We start from the raw sequence: 12,934 nt of genomic DNA on the forward strand, positions 1-12,934 counted from the left end.
TGAATGACCCTCTTATGGACTCAGCTGATATCTCCACACATCTTCTCTACTCAGCAGTTCTACACTCCATATGCTTCACCCTTTGTCTGTGCCTATGTACTCGCATTGTGTATTTATCATATGTCCTATGTTTTTCATGTGTGGAATGATCTGTCTGGACTGTACGCAGAATAATACTTTTCACTGTAACTCGGTACACGCGACAATAAATCAAATCCAAATCCAATCCAAGATTCAGTGAATTCCTAAGCTGGAGGCCATGAGTGTGAAATTTAATAAGGAAGAGATGTTGTTGGGCATTATTGAAACTGGGGCCATGACCAATGGAGTGGCAGAAAATACTGAAGATGAAGCCATATTCATAAATAATCCTCCTTCTCAAATCAATACTCTCTTCTGATTTACAAGCTACAGACTTTTAGACATGCATCTCTTAATTTCCCCATTTACCCTCACCATAATCTTTCCAATGTGCTCTCTACCTTTCAGATACCCAAGAACCGCACTTAGCTAGGCATTGCAGGAAAACCAGCAAGAACCTACTGATGAACACACTTATTAAATTTCACACTCAAAGCCAATTGCAATCATTGGATAAACATTCTTAATAATAATAATAATAATAATAATATTCTTTAGTGTCACAAGTAGGCTTACATTAACACTGCAATGAAGTTACTGTGAAAATCCCCTAGTCGCCACATTCTGGTGCCTGTTCGGATACACAGAGGGAGAATTCAGAATGTCCAAATTACCTAACAGCACGTCTTTTGGGACTTGTGGGGGGAAACCGGAGCACCCGGAGGAAACCCACGCAGACACAGGGAGAACTTGCAGACTCTGCACAGACAGTGACCCAAGACGGGAATCGAACCTGGGACCCTGGAGCTGTGAAGCAACAGTGCTAACCACTGTGCTATCGTGTTATCCAATTTGGCTGCCGCATGTTGAAAATTGGAGAAGTCTAATTTTAGACTGATCTCAGGAAGCTTTATTCATAGAAAAATTGATCAACACCAGGAAGGAATTGTGTCATGGATTGATGCAATAAGGGCACTGCATGGTCTGGATGGTCATATTAAAATGTGCCAAAAAAGCCTTCATCACTCATAATTAGCTTTTGATCTTGCGAACATTGAGGCATTTCCAATGGTTACAGATATTAACTTGAGACATTTGTCTTTCCTTTCTCATACCCTGCAGTGCAAGCCTGCATACATTAACATTTCAACTACATGAAGCAATTTCCAATGCAATTAACCTATGAATGTGAGGAACAATGTTATTGTGCCAGCTAACTTAGCCAGATGGCACATATAGAAATATGACAGTTTCACTTTTATAGCCACAAAGCGGAAGGAGAATGTAGCTATGCAAAGCTAGTATTTGAATCACATGGTGCTGAGGCATCATAGGAATCCTGATGGAATGAGTTAATAAGCAAACCATTCATGTGGAGTTATTTCAATCTAACCCACACACCAACCACTTGACGGTTTTACATATTGCCCAGTTTAACTCTTCATTCAAGTCAATCGAGGATCATTTGACAGGATATAAAACATGGATTCAATCAGTTGCCCAATGGGCGGCACGATGGCACAGTGGTTAGCACTGCTGCCTCACGGCACCCAGGGCCCAGGTTCAATCCAGGCCCCGGGTCACTGTTTAGGGGCGATCCTGCTCCGGCAGAATCCGGAAGGACACTGGCTTCCAGTGGCGTATGCATCCAGGCCAATGTCCAACACAGAGCGAGAATATGCACAGATCAAAAAAGAGTGTCTCGGGCTCATTAATAGGCTGACGAAGCTCCATGATTACGTGTATGGGCTTCCAAGCTTCATTGTGGAGACTGACCACAGGCCAATGTCTCCATCATAAAAATAAACCTCAGTAAAATGTCGCCTAGGCTGCAATGAATGTTCATGGAGTTACAGTGGTATGATTTTGATTGGTGTATACGCCAGGTAGACATCTTATCGTGGCTGACATGCTTTCTAGAGGAGGCACCACTCCAGCTGGATGAGGACGTACAGGTCTACGCAAACATGGTGACAGAGTCTGGTAATAAGTCAAAAATGATTCAAGATGAAACTGTCAAGGACACTCTCTTGCAGAAAGTGTTAAAGTTTATCCATGAAGGATGGCCCAAAGGATCATGTTCAATTTTCTACAACATCCGAGCGGAATTAAATTATGTGAATGGACTTATGTTACGGAATCAGCGGATTGTGATTGCGGTCAATGATCCTCGTCAAGTTGCATGAAGGGAACTTAGGGTTGGAAAAGTGCAAGACGAGAGCCAGGGAGGCAGTCTATTGGCCTGGGATCAACAGGGACATTGAGTTGATGGTGGAGAGCTGTGAAACATGCCAAAGAATTCAGCGCAGGCAGAGGAAAGAACCTATACAGATGGGCGAGACAGTCACAACTCCATGGCAGAAGGTTGGCATGGATCTTTTCTATTTAATTGGAAAGGAGTACCTTCAGGTCATAGACTGTTTCTCGAACGGAGATAGTTGTCGAATTCTACTGCAAGATATGTTATTAAGAACGTCAAAGAAACTTTTGTGCAACATGGCATTCTGAATGTGGTCATGGGCGATAATGGTCCTTGTTTTGACTGCTTTGAATGGACAGAATTTGCACAGCAGTATGATTTCCAACATGTTACTCCCAGCCCGCATCACCCTCAGTCAAATGACAAAGCTGAAAAGGCAGTGCATATCATTAAACAGCTCCTAAAGAAAGCACTCGACAGTCGCAATGATACATCTCTTGCGCTCCTCCGCTATTTCGGCGGGAGAACAGCTGGTGAGTCAGTTTCAGCGGGAGCAGTGCGGAAGTGGCTGCTGGGAGGTAAGTCTGTCCTTTAAAAGCACTTGTCTTTGCAGGGGCAGGCCAGTCGATTTTGGCGGGAGAACAGCTGGTGAGTCAGTTTCAGCGGGAGCAGTGCGGAAGTGGCTGCTGAGAGGTAAGTCTGTCCTTGTCCTGTCCACTTGTCTTTGCAGGGGCAGGCCAGTCGATTTCGGCGGGAGTGGAGCTGGCTGGTTAGTCAATTTCAGCAGGAGCTGAGAATTTTTTTTTAAAAATTAGTGTTTTAGGCGGGAACAGGAAGTCGACCCGCGGACGTCTGGGAAGACCCTCACCACTAAATTCTGGTGGAGAGGAAACCCGAGACACTACACGTGTAGTGTCTCCCACCCGCCCTCCTCCTCTAACCTGATAATAAAACCCATTGGTCTGAGGTAAGTACCATATTTTATTATATTATTATTATTTTTTATAAAAAATTTAATTTAGTTGTTAGCCAGATCTTGGTAGAAAGTTAGAGGAATGGCAGGGAAGGGAGTGGAATGTTCCTCCTGCAGGATGTTTGAGGTGAGGGATGCAGTTAGTGTCCCTGCTGATTTTACCTGCAGGAAGTGCTGCCATCTCCAGCTCCTCCAAGACCGAGTTAGGGAACTGGAGCTGGAGTTGGAAGAACTTCGGATCATTCGGGAGGCAGAAGGGGTCATAGATAGCAGCTTCAGGGAATTAATTACACCAAAGATTGGAGATAGGTGGGTAACTGTAAGAGGGACTGGGAAAAAGCAGTCAGTGCAGGGATCCCCTGCGGTCGTTCCCCTGAGAAACAAGTATACCGCTTTGGATACTTGTGGGGGGGGGACGACTTACCAGGGGTAAGCCATGGGGTACGGGCCTCTGGCACGGAGTCTGTCCCTGTTGCTCAGAAGGGAAGGGGGGAGAGGAGCAGAGCATTAGTAATTGGGGACTCTATAGTCAGGGGCACAGATAGGAGATTTTGTGGGAGCGTGAGAGACTCACGTTTGGTATGTTGCCTCCCAGGTGCAAGGGTACGTGATGTCTCGGATCGTGTTTTCCGGGTCCTTAGGGGGAGGGGGAGCAGCCCCAAGTCGTGGTCCACATTGGCACTAACGACATAGGTAGGAAAGGGGACAAGGATGTCAGGCAGGCTTTCAGGGAGCTAGGATGGAAGCTCAGAACTAGAACAAACAGAGTTGTTATCTCTGGGTTGTTGCCCATGCCACGTGATAGTGAGATGAGGAATAGGGAGAGAGAGCATTTAAACACGTGGCTACAGGGATGGTGCAGGCGGGAGGGATTCAGATTTCTGGATAACTGGGGCTCTTTCTGGGGAAGGTGGGACCTCTACAGACAGGATGGTCTACATCTGAACCTGAGGGGCACAAATATCCTGGGGGGGGAGATTAATTAGTGCTCTTTGGGGGGGGTTTAAACTAATGCAGCAGGGGCATGGGAACCTGGATTGTAGTTTTAGGGTAAGGGAGAATGAGAGTAGAGAGGTCAGGAGCACAGATTTGACGTCGCAGGAGGGGGCCAGTGTTCAGGTAGGTGGTTTGAAGTGTGTCTACTTCAATGCCAGGAGTATACGAAACAAGGTAGGGGAACTGGCAGCATGGGTTGGTACCTGGGACTTCGATGTTGTGGCCATTTCGGAGACATGGATAGAGCAGGGACAGGAATGGATGTTGCAGGTTCCGGGGTTTAGGTGTTTTAGTAAGCTCAGAGAAGGAGGCAAAAGAGGGGGAGGTGTGGCGCTGCTAGTCAAGAGCAGTATTACGGTGGCGGAGAGGATGCTAGATGGGGACTCTTCTTCCGAGGTAGTATGGGCTGAAGTTAGAAACAGGAAAGGAGAGGTCACCCTGTTGGGAGTTTTTTATAGGCCTCCTAATAGTTCTAGGGATGTAGAGGAAAGGATGGCGAAGATGATTCTGGATAAGAGCGAAAGTAACAGGGCAGTTATTATGGGAGACTTTAACTTTCCAAATATTGACTGGAAAAGATATAGTTCGAGTACAATAGATGGGTCGTTTTTTGTACAGTGTGTGCAGAAGGGTTTCCTGAAACAATATGTTGACAGGCCAACAAGAGGCGAGGCCACGTTGGATTTGGTTTTGGTAATGAACCAGGCCAGGTGTTGGATTTGGAGGTAGGAGAGCACTTTGGGGACAGTGACCACAATTCGGTGACGTTTACGTTAATGATGGAAAGGGATAAGTATACACCGCAGGGCAAGAGTTATAGCTGGGGGAAGGGCAATTATGATGCCATTAGACGTGACTTGGGGGGGATAAGGTGGAGAAGTAGGCTGCAAGCGTTGGGCACACTGGACAAGTGGGGCTTGTTCAAGGATCAGCTACTGCGTGTTCTTGATAAGTATGTACTGGTCAGGCAGGGAGGAAGGCGTCGAGCGAGGGAACCGTGGTTTACCAAGGAAGTGGAATCTCTTGTTAAGAGGAAGAAGGAGGCCTATGTGAAGATGAGGTGTGAAGTTTTGGTTGGGGCGATAGAGAGTTACAAGGTAGCGAGGAAGGATCTAAAGAGAGAGCTAAGACGAGCAAGGAGGGGACATGAGAAGTATTTGGCAGGAAGGATCAAGGAAAACCCAAAAGCTTTCTATAGGTATGTCAGGAATAAGCGAATGACTAGGGAAAGAGTAGGACCAGTCAAGGACAGGGATGGGAAATTGTGTGTGGAGTCTGAAGAGATAGGCGAGATACTAAATGAATATTTTTCGTCAGTATTCACTCAGGAAAAAGATAATGTTGTGGAGGAGAATGCTGAGCCCCAGGCTAATAGAATAGATGGCATTGAGGTACGTAGGGAAGAGGTGTTGGCAATTCTGGACAGGCTGAAAATAGATAAGTCCCCGGGACCTGATGGGATTTATCCTAGGATTCTCTGGGAGGCCAGGGAAGAGATTGCTGGACCTTTGGCTTTGATTTTTATGTCATCATTGGCTACAGGAATAGTGCCAGAGGACTGGAGGACAGCAAATGTGGTCCCTTTGTTCAAAAAGGGGAGCAGAGACGACCCCGGCAACTATAGACCGGTCAGCCTCACGTCTGTAGTGGGTAAAGTCTTGGAGGGGATTATAAGAGACAAGATTTATAATCATCTAGATAGGAATAATATGATCAGGGATAGTCAGCATGGCTTTGTGAAGGGTAGGTCATGCCTCACAAACCTTATTGAGTTCTTTGAGAAGGTGACTGAACAGGTAGATGAGGGTAGAGCAGTTGATGTGGTGTATATGGATTTCAGCAAAGCGTTTGATAAGGTTCCCCACGGTAGGCTATTGCAGAAAATACGGAGGCTGGGGATTGAGGGTGATTTAGAGATGTGGATCAGAAATGGCTAGCTGAAAGAAGACAGAGGGTGGTGGTTGATGGGAAATGTTCAGAATGGAGTACAGTCACAAGTGGAGTACCACAAGGATCTGTTCTGGGGCCGTTGCTGTTTGTCATTTTTATCAATGACCAAGAGGAAGGCGCAGAAGGGTGGGTGAGTAAATTTGCAGACGATACTAAAGTCGGTGGTGTTGTCGATAGTGTGGAAGGATGTAGCAGGTTACAGAGGGATATAGATAAGCTGCAGAGCTGGGCTGAGAGGTGGCAAATGGAGTTTAATGTAGAGAAGTGTGAGGTGATTCACTTTGGAAGGAATAACAGGAATGCGGAATATTTGGCTAATGGTAAAGTTCTTGAAAGTGTGGATGAGCAGAGGGATCTAGGTGTCCATGTACATAGATCCCTGAAAGTTGCCACCCAGGTTGATAGGGTTGTGAAGAAGGCCTATGGAGTGTTGGCCTTTATTGGTAGAGGGATTGAGTTCCGGAGTCGGGAGGTCATGTTGCAGCTGTACAGAACTCTGGTACGGCCGCATTTGGAGTATTGCGTACAGTTCTGGTCACCGCATTACAGGAAGGATGTGGAGGCTTTGGAGCGGGTGCAGAGGAGATTTACCAGGATGTTGCCTGGTATGGAGGGAAAATCTTATGAGGAAAGGCTGATGGACTTGAGGTTGTTTTCGTTGGAGAGAAGAAGGTTAAGAGGAGACTTAATAGAGGCATACAAAATGATCAGGGGGTTGGATAGGGTGGACAGTGAGAGCCTTCTCCCGTGGATGGAAATGGCTGGCACGAGGGGACATAGCTTTAAACTGAGGGGTAATAGATATAGGACAGAGGTCAGAGGTAGGTTCTTTATGCAAAGAGTAGTGAGGCCGTGGAATGCCCTACCTGCTACAGTAGTGAACTTGCCAACATTGAGGGCATTTAAAAGTTTATTGGATAAACATATGGATGATAATGGCATAGTGTAGGTTAGATGGCTTTTGTTTCAGTGCAACATCGTGGGCCGAAGGGCCTGTACTGCGCTGTATTGTTCTATGTTCTATGTTCTATGTTCTATTGTTCGACACCACGAGTCAATGGCCTCTCGCCTGCTCAAATATTGATGAACTACGAACGACTCTATCTCATTTTCCTCATGAGCCTGTGAACCACTCGTTAACAAGACAATTGCCCTCTCAGAAAAGGAGGCAAAAGGAATTCTATGATAGGTCTGCCAAAAGAATTCAACCTCTGCAGCGGAAGATACGGTGAGAGTAGAAGACTCCAAAGGCAATGGATGGTCAAACAGGCAAAGGTACTGCGACCAGTAGGTCCAAACTCATATCTTGTTATGATGGATGAAGGTGTTGTTCTAAGATGGAATAGAAGAGCTTTGCTCGAAGTACGGCAACCGTTTGTGATGTGACCATCAGAAGAAGCATACAATAGTCCTCAAACATCTGAAGAACAAACGGAACAAATACAAGAGGATGATACATCAATACATGAAGAATATTAAACGCAGGTAACAAATACTAAAGAACATGAAGAACATTTGCCAATTCAGCAGATACTGAGAAGGTCCACAAGAATAAAGTGCAAGCCAGAAAGACTGCATTTGTGAAAGACTGTAAAAAACAAATTCTGAACATGTGTATAGTTATACATAGTTATACATATCATGATGAAATGTAAAAAGTAATTTAATGCATGTAAATAATTTCACTTTTACAAAGGAAAGGGGATGTGATGATATGCAGAAGGCAAGTTTGTACATCATTTTATGCATGAACTCTGACCACTAGGTGGCAGTGTAAACCCATCATGTGACCCTGTGGTCTGGAAGTTGGGAGTAGGTAGTGCTGGAGGATAGACATATTTTAAAGTAGTTCCACTATAGTCAATTAATGTTAGTAGTTTATTATTTATTTAGCATAGTTATCTTAATACGCAGTTGTTCTACCACAAATTATTTAAACTAAATGTTCTGTAGTTCATCATTCACTTTGGCCAGTCTGCAGAACATGACAGCAAACAGCAAAGGCCGCCCTCATGGGTCAGAGGGGGATGTCTGCTTGGGCCCTCTGAAAAATGGATTCAATTTCACCCTTCTGATGGAGCCACCTACCTGCCTCACCAGTGGTCACCTCTATTGGTGGGGTTTTCAAGGCTCTGTGGCTGCATGAAGGGCCCTCTGCTATCCTTAATTGGATGGTGAACTCAGAGGTGGCCAGTTAGGAGGCCGTTTCCAGGAAAATAGCCTCCACATTCTGGCTCCTGGCATGCCTGAGCTTGGAATTCCAAATTCACCTGAAACCCATGTGAAAAATCCTGATTAGAGTGTCCAGAGAAGAAAAGGCACAGGATCGATGGAGAAACACCTCGGAAATCTCTCTCCTCAGTGAAGTCTATTAGAACATTCTTGCCACAATTTATATGTTTTGAAATGCCAGGTCAATAATTAAACAAGTAGTTACATGAGAATCAGGAGCAGTCAATCTGACAAACTTGTTGTTTAAACAGTTTATTTTCAGCCTCTGATTGCATTCATTATAATAGATTGAAACTAAATTTCCATTCATTTCTATAATAGTTCATTGAATTTAAAATGGCCGACATATCAATATATTGTTATTGCCCCCACAGCTTCCATTGGATACCTTAAGATATCTTCATTACCTTTCCATAAGCTCCCAACAATAGCTTTCAGCAATAAATTAATAAACTTTCAGAATCTAAGTTTACTTTCGTAACTTTTCAGCGTTATTCCAATATAGATCAATTATGCACTGCCCACAGAATTTAACAGCGTGAATTGTTTGTATGTAGCCTTCAATTATTGGTTTAGGTTACTCCAAGCAGAGGAACATGAAACAAAACTCACTCTCTTGTTAGTCACTTTGTTCCTGGACACACAAATAAACATCTTCTTTGGTACTTCTTTGCTGTCGGCTGTCATGTTCTGTAGACTGGCCAAAGTGAATGATGAACTACAGAACATTGTGTTTAAATAATTTGTGGTAGAACAACTGCGTGATAAGATAACTAGGCTAAATAAATGATAAACTACTAACATTAATTGACTAGTGAGGAACTACTTCAAAATATGTCTGTCCTCCAACACAACCTACTCCCAACTCCCAGACCACAGGGTCACATGATGAGTTTACATTGCCACCTAGTGGTCAGAGGTCATGCATAAAATGGTGTACTAACTTGCCTTATGCATATCATCACATCCTCTTTCCTTTGTAAAAGTGAAAGTTTTATTTATAATCCCAGTAAAATGATTTCTGAAGAGGTTTAAGCAAGGCATTTTGCTTTTCCTAGGTACCCAACCTATAGTCCTGAATAATTCTTTATCATGACTGTTGCTATTTTGAGAATCATTGATCATAAGAACATAAGAATTAGGAACAAGAGTAGGCCATCTGGTCCCTCGAGCCTGCTCTGCCATTTAATGAGATCATGGCTGATCTTTGTGGACTCAGCTCCACTCTCCGGCCTGTACACCATATCCCCGAATCCCTTTATTCTTTAGAAAGGCATCTATCTTTTTCTTAAAAATGTTTAAAGAAGGAGCCTCAACTGCTTCACTGGGCAAGGAATTCCAGAGATTCCCAACCCTTTGGGTGAAGAAGTTCCTCCTACACTCCGTCCTAATTCTACCTCCCCTTATTTTGAGGCTATGCCCCCTAGTTCTGCTTTCCCCGACCAGTGGAAACAACCTGCCCGCATCTATCCTATCTATTCCCTTCATAATTTTATATGTCTCAATAAGATCCCCCTACATCCTTCTAAACTCCAATGAGTACAGTCCCAGTCTACTCAACCTCTCGTCATAATCTAATCCCCTCAACTCTGGGATCAACCTAGTGAATCTCCTCTGCACTCCCTCCAGTGCCAATATGTCCTTTCTCAGGTAAGGAGACCAAAACTGAACACAATACTCCAGATGCGGCCTCACCAACACCTTATACAATTGCAGCATAACCTCACTAGTCTTGAACTCCATCCCTCTAGCAATGAAAGACAAAACTCAATTAGCCTTCTTAATCACCTGTTGCACCTGCACACCAACTTTTTGCGACTCGTGCACCAGCACACCCAGGTCCCTCTGCACAGCAGCATGTTTTAACATCTTACCGTTTAAATAATAATCCATTCTGCTGTTATTCCTCCCAAAATGGATAGCCTCACACTTGGCAACATTGAATTCCATCTGCCAGACCCTAACCCATTCACCTAACCAATCCAAATCCTTCTGCAGACTTCCGGTATCCTCTGCACTTTTTGCTTTACCGCTCATCTTAGTGTCATCTGCAAACTTTGACACATTGCACTTGGTCCCCAACTCCAAATCGTCTATGTAAATTGTGAACAACTGCGGGCCCAACACTGATCCTTGAGGGACCCCACTAGTTACAGGTTGCCAACCAGAGAAACGCCCATTTATCCCCACTCTCTGCTTTCTGTTAGTTAACCAATCCTCTGCCCATGCTACCACTTCACCCTCAATGCCATGCATCTTTAGTTTATGCAGCAACCTTTTGTGTGGCACCTTGTCAAAAGCTTTCTGGAAATCCAGATATACCACATCCATTGGCTCCCCGTTATCTACTGCACTGGTACCGTCCTCAAAAAATTCTGCCAAATTAGTCAGACACGACCTACCCTTTATGAATCCGTGCTGCGTCTGCCCAATGGGACAATTTCCCTCCAGGTGCCCTGCTATTTCCTCCTTAATGATAGATTCCAGCATTTTCCCTACAACCGAAGTTAAGCTTACCGGCCTATAATTACCCGCTTTCTGCCGACCTCTTTTTTTAAACAGTGGTGTCACGTTTGCTACTTTCCAATCCTCTGGGACCACCCTAGAGTCTAGTGAATTTTGATAAATTATCACTAGTGCGTTTACAATTTCCCTAGCCATCTCTTTTAACACTCTGGGATGCATCCTATCAGGGCCAGGAGACTTGTCTACCTTTAGCCCCATTAGCTTGCCCAATACTGCCTCCTTAGTGATTACAATCATCTCAAGGTCCTCACCTATCATATCCTTATTTCCATCAGTCACTGGCATGTTATTTGTGTCCTCCACTGTGAAGAACGACCCAAAAAACCTGTTCAGCTCCTCAGCCATTTCCCCGTCTCCTATTATTAAATCTCCCTTCTCATCTTCCAAAGGACCAATATTTACCTTAGCCACTCTTTTTTGTCTTATATATTTGTAGAAGCTTTTACTATCTGCTTTTATGTTCTGAGCCAGTTTACTTTCATAGTCTACCTTACTCTTCTTTATGGCTTTTTTAGTAGCTTTCTGTTGTCCCCTAAAGACTTCCCAGTCCTCTAGTCTCCCACTAATTTTTGCCACTTTGTATGTTTTTTCCTTCAATTTGATACTCTCCCTCACCTCCTTAGATATCCACGGTCGATTTTTCCCCTTTCTACCGTCTTTCTTTTTTGTCGGTATGAACCTTTTCTGAACATTGTGAAAGATCGCTCGGAAGGTTCTCCACTGTTCCTCAACTGCTTCACCATTAAGTCTTTGCTCCCAGTCTACCTTAGCTAGTTCTTCTCTCATCCCATTGTAATCGCCTTTGTTTAAGCACAAAACACTAGTGTTTGATTTTACCTTGTCATCCTCCAACTGTATTTTAAATTCCACCATATTGTGGTCGCTCCTTCCAAGAGGATCCCGAACTATGAGATCATTAATCAATCCTGCCTCATGACACAGGACCAGATCTAGGACCGCTTGTTCCCTTGTAGGTTCCATTACATACTGTTCCAGGAAATTATCCCGGGCACATTCTATAAACTCCTCCTCAAGGCTGCCTTTACCAACCTGTTTAAACCAATCGACATGCACATTAAAATCTCCCATGATAACCGCTGTACCATTTCTACATGCATCCGTTATTTCTTTGCTTATTGCCTGCCCTACCATCCTGTTACTATTTGGTGGCCGATAGACTACTCCTATCAGTGACCTTTTCGCCTTACTATTCATGGTTTCCACCCAAATTGATTCAACATAGGGCGAAATTTTCCAGAAACGGCGCGATGTCCACTCACTGGCGCCCAAAACGGCGCAAATCAGACGGGCATCGCGCGGCCCTAAAGGTGCGGAATGCTCCGCATCTTTGGGGGCCGAGTCCCAACCTTGAGGGGCTAGGTCGGCGCCGGAGGGATTTCCGCCCCGCCAGCTGGCGGAAAAGGTCTTTGGTGCCTCGCCAGCTGGCGCGGAAGTGACATCTCCGGGCGGTGCATGCGCAGAAGCGTCAGTGGCCGCTGACAGCATTCCCGCGCATGCGCAGTGGAGGGAGTCTCTTCCGCCTCCGCCATGGTGGAGACCGTGACGGAGGCGGAAGGGAAAGAGTGCCCCCCACGGCACAGGCCCTCCCGCGGATCGGTGGGCCCCAATCATGGGCCAGGCCACCGTGGGGGCACCCCCCGGGGTCAGATCGCCCCCCCCACCCCCCCCAGGACCCCGGAGCCCGCCCGCGCCGCCTTGTCCCGCCGGTAAGGTAGGTGGTCTAATTTACGCCAACGGGACAGGCATTTTAGCGGCGGGACTTCGGCCCATCCGGGCCGGAGAATCGAGCGAGGGGCCCCGCCAACCGGCGCGGTGCGATTCCCGCCCCTGCCGAATATCCGGTGCCGGAGTCTTCGGCAACCGGCGGGGGCGGGATTCACGCCAGCCCCCGGCGATTCTCCGACCCGGCGGGGGTTGGGAGAATTTCGCCCCAGGTCTTCCATAGCACCAATACC

The sequence above is a fragment of the Scyliorhinus torazame genome, chromosome 19 (assembly GCF_047496885.1).
Source record: "Scyliorhinus torazame isolate Kashiwa2021f chromosome 19, sScyTor2.1, whole genome shotgun sequence".
Taxonomy (NCBI): Eukaryota; Metazoa; Chordata; class Chondrichthyes; order Carcharhiniformes; family Scyliorhinidae; genus Scyliorhinus; species Scyliorhinus torazame.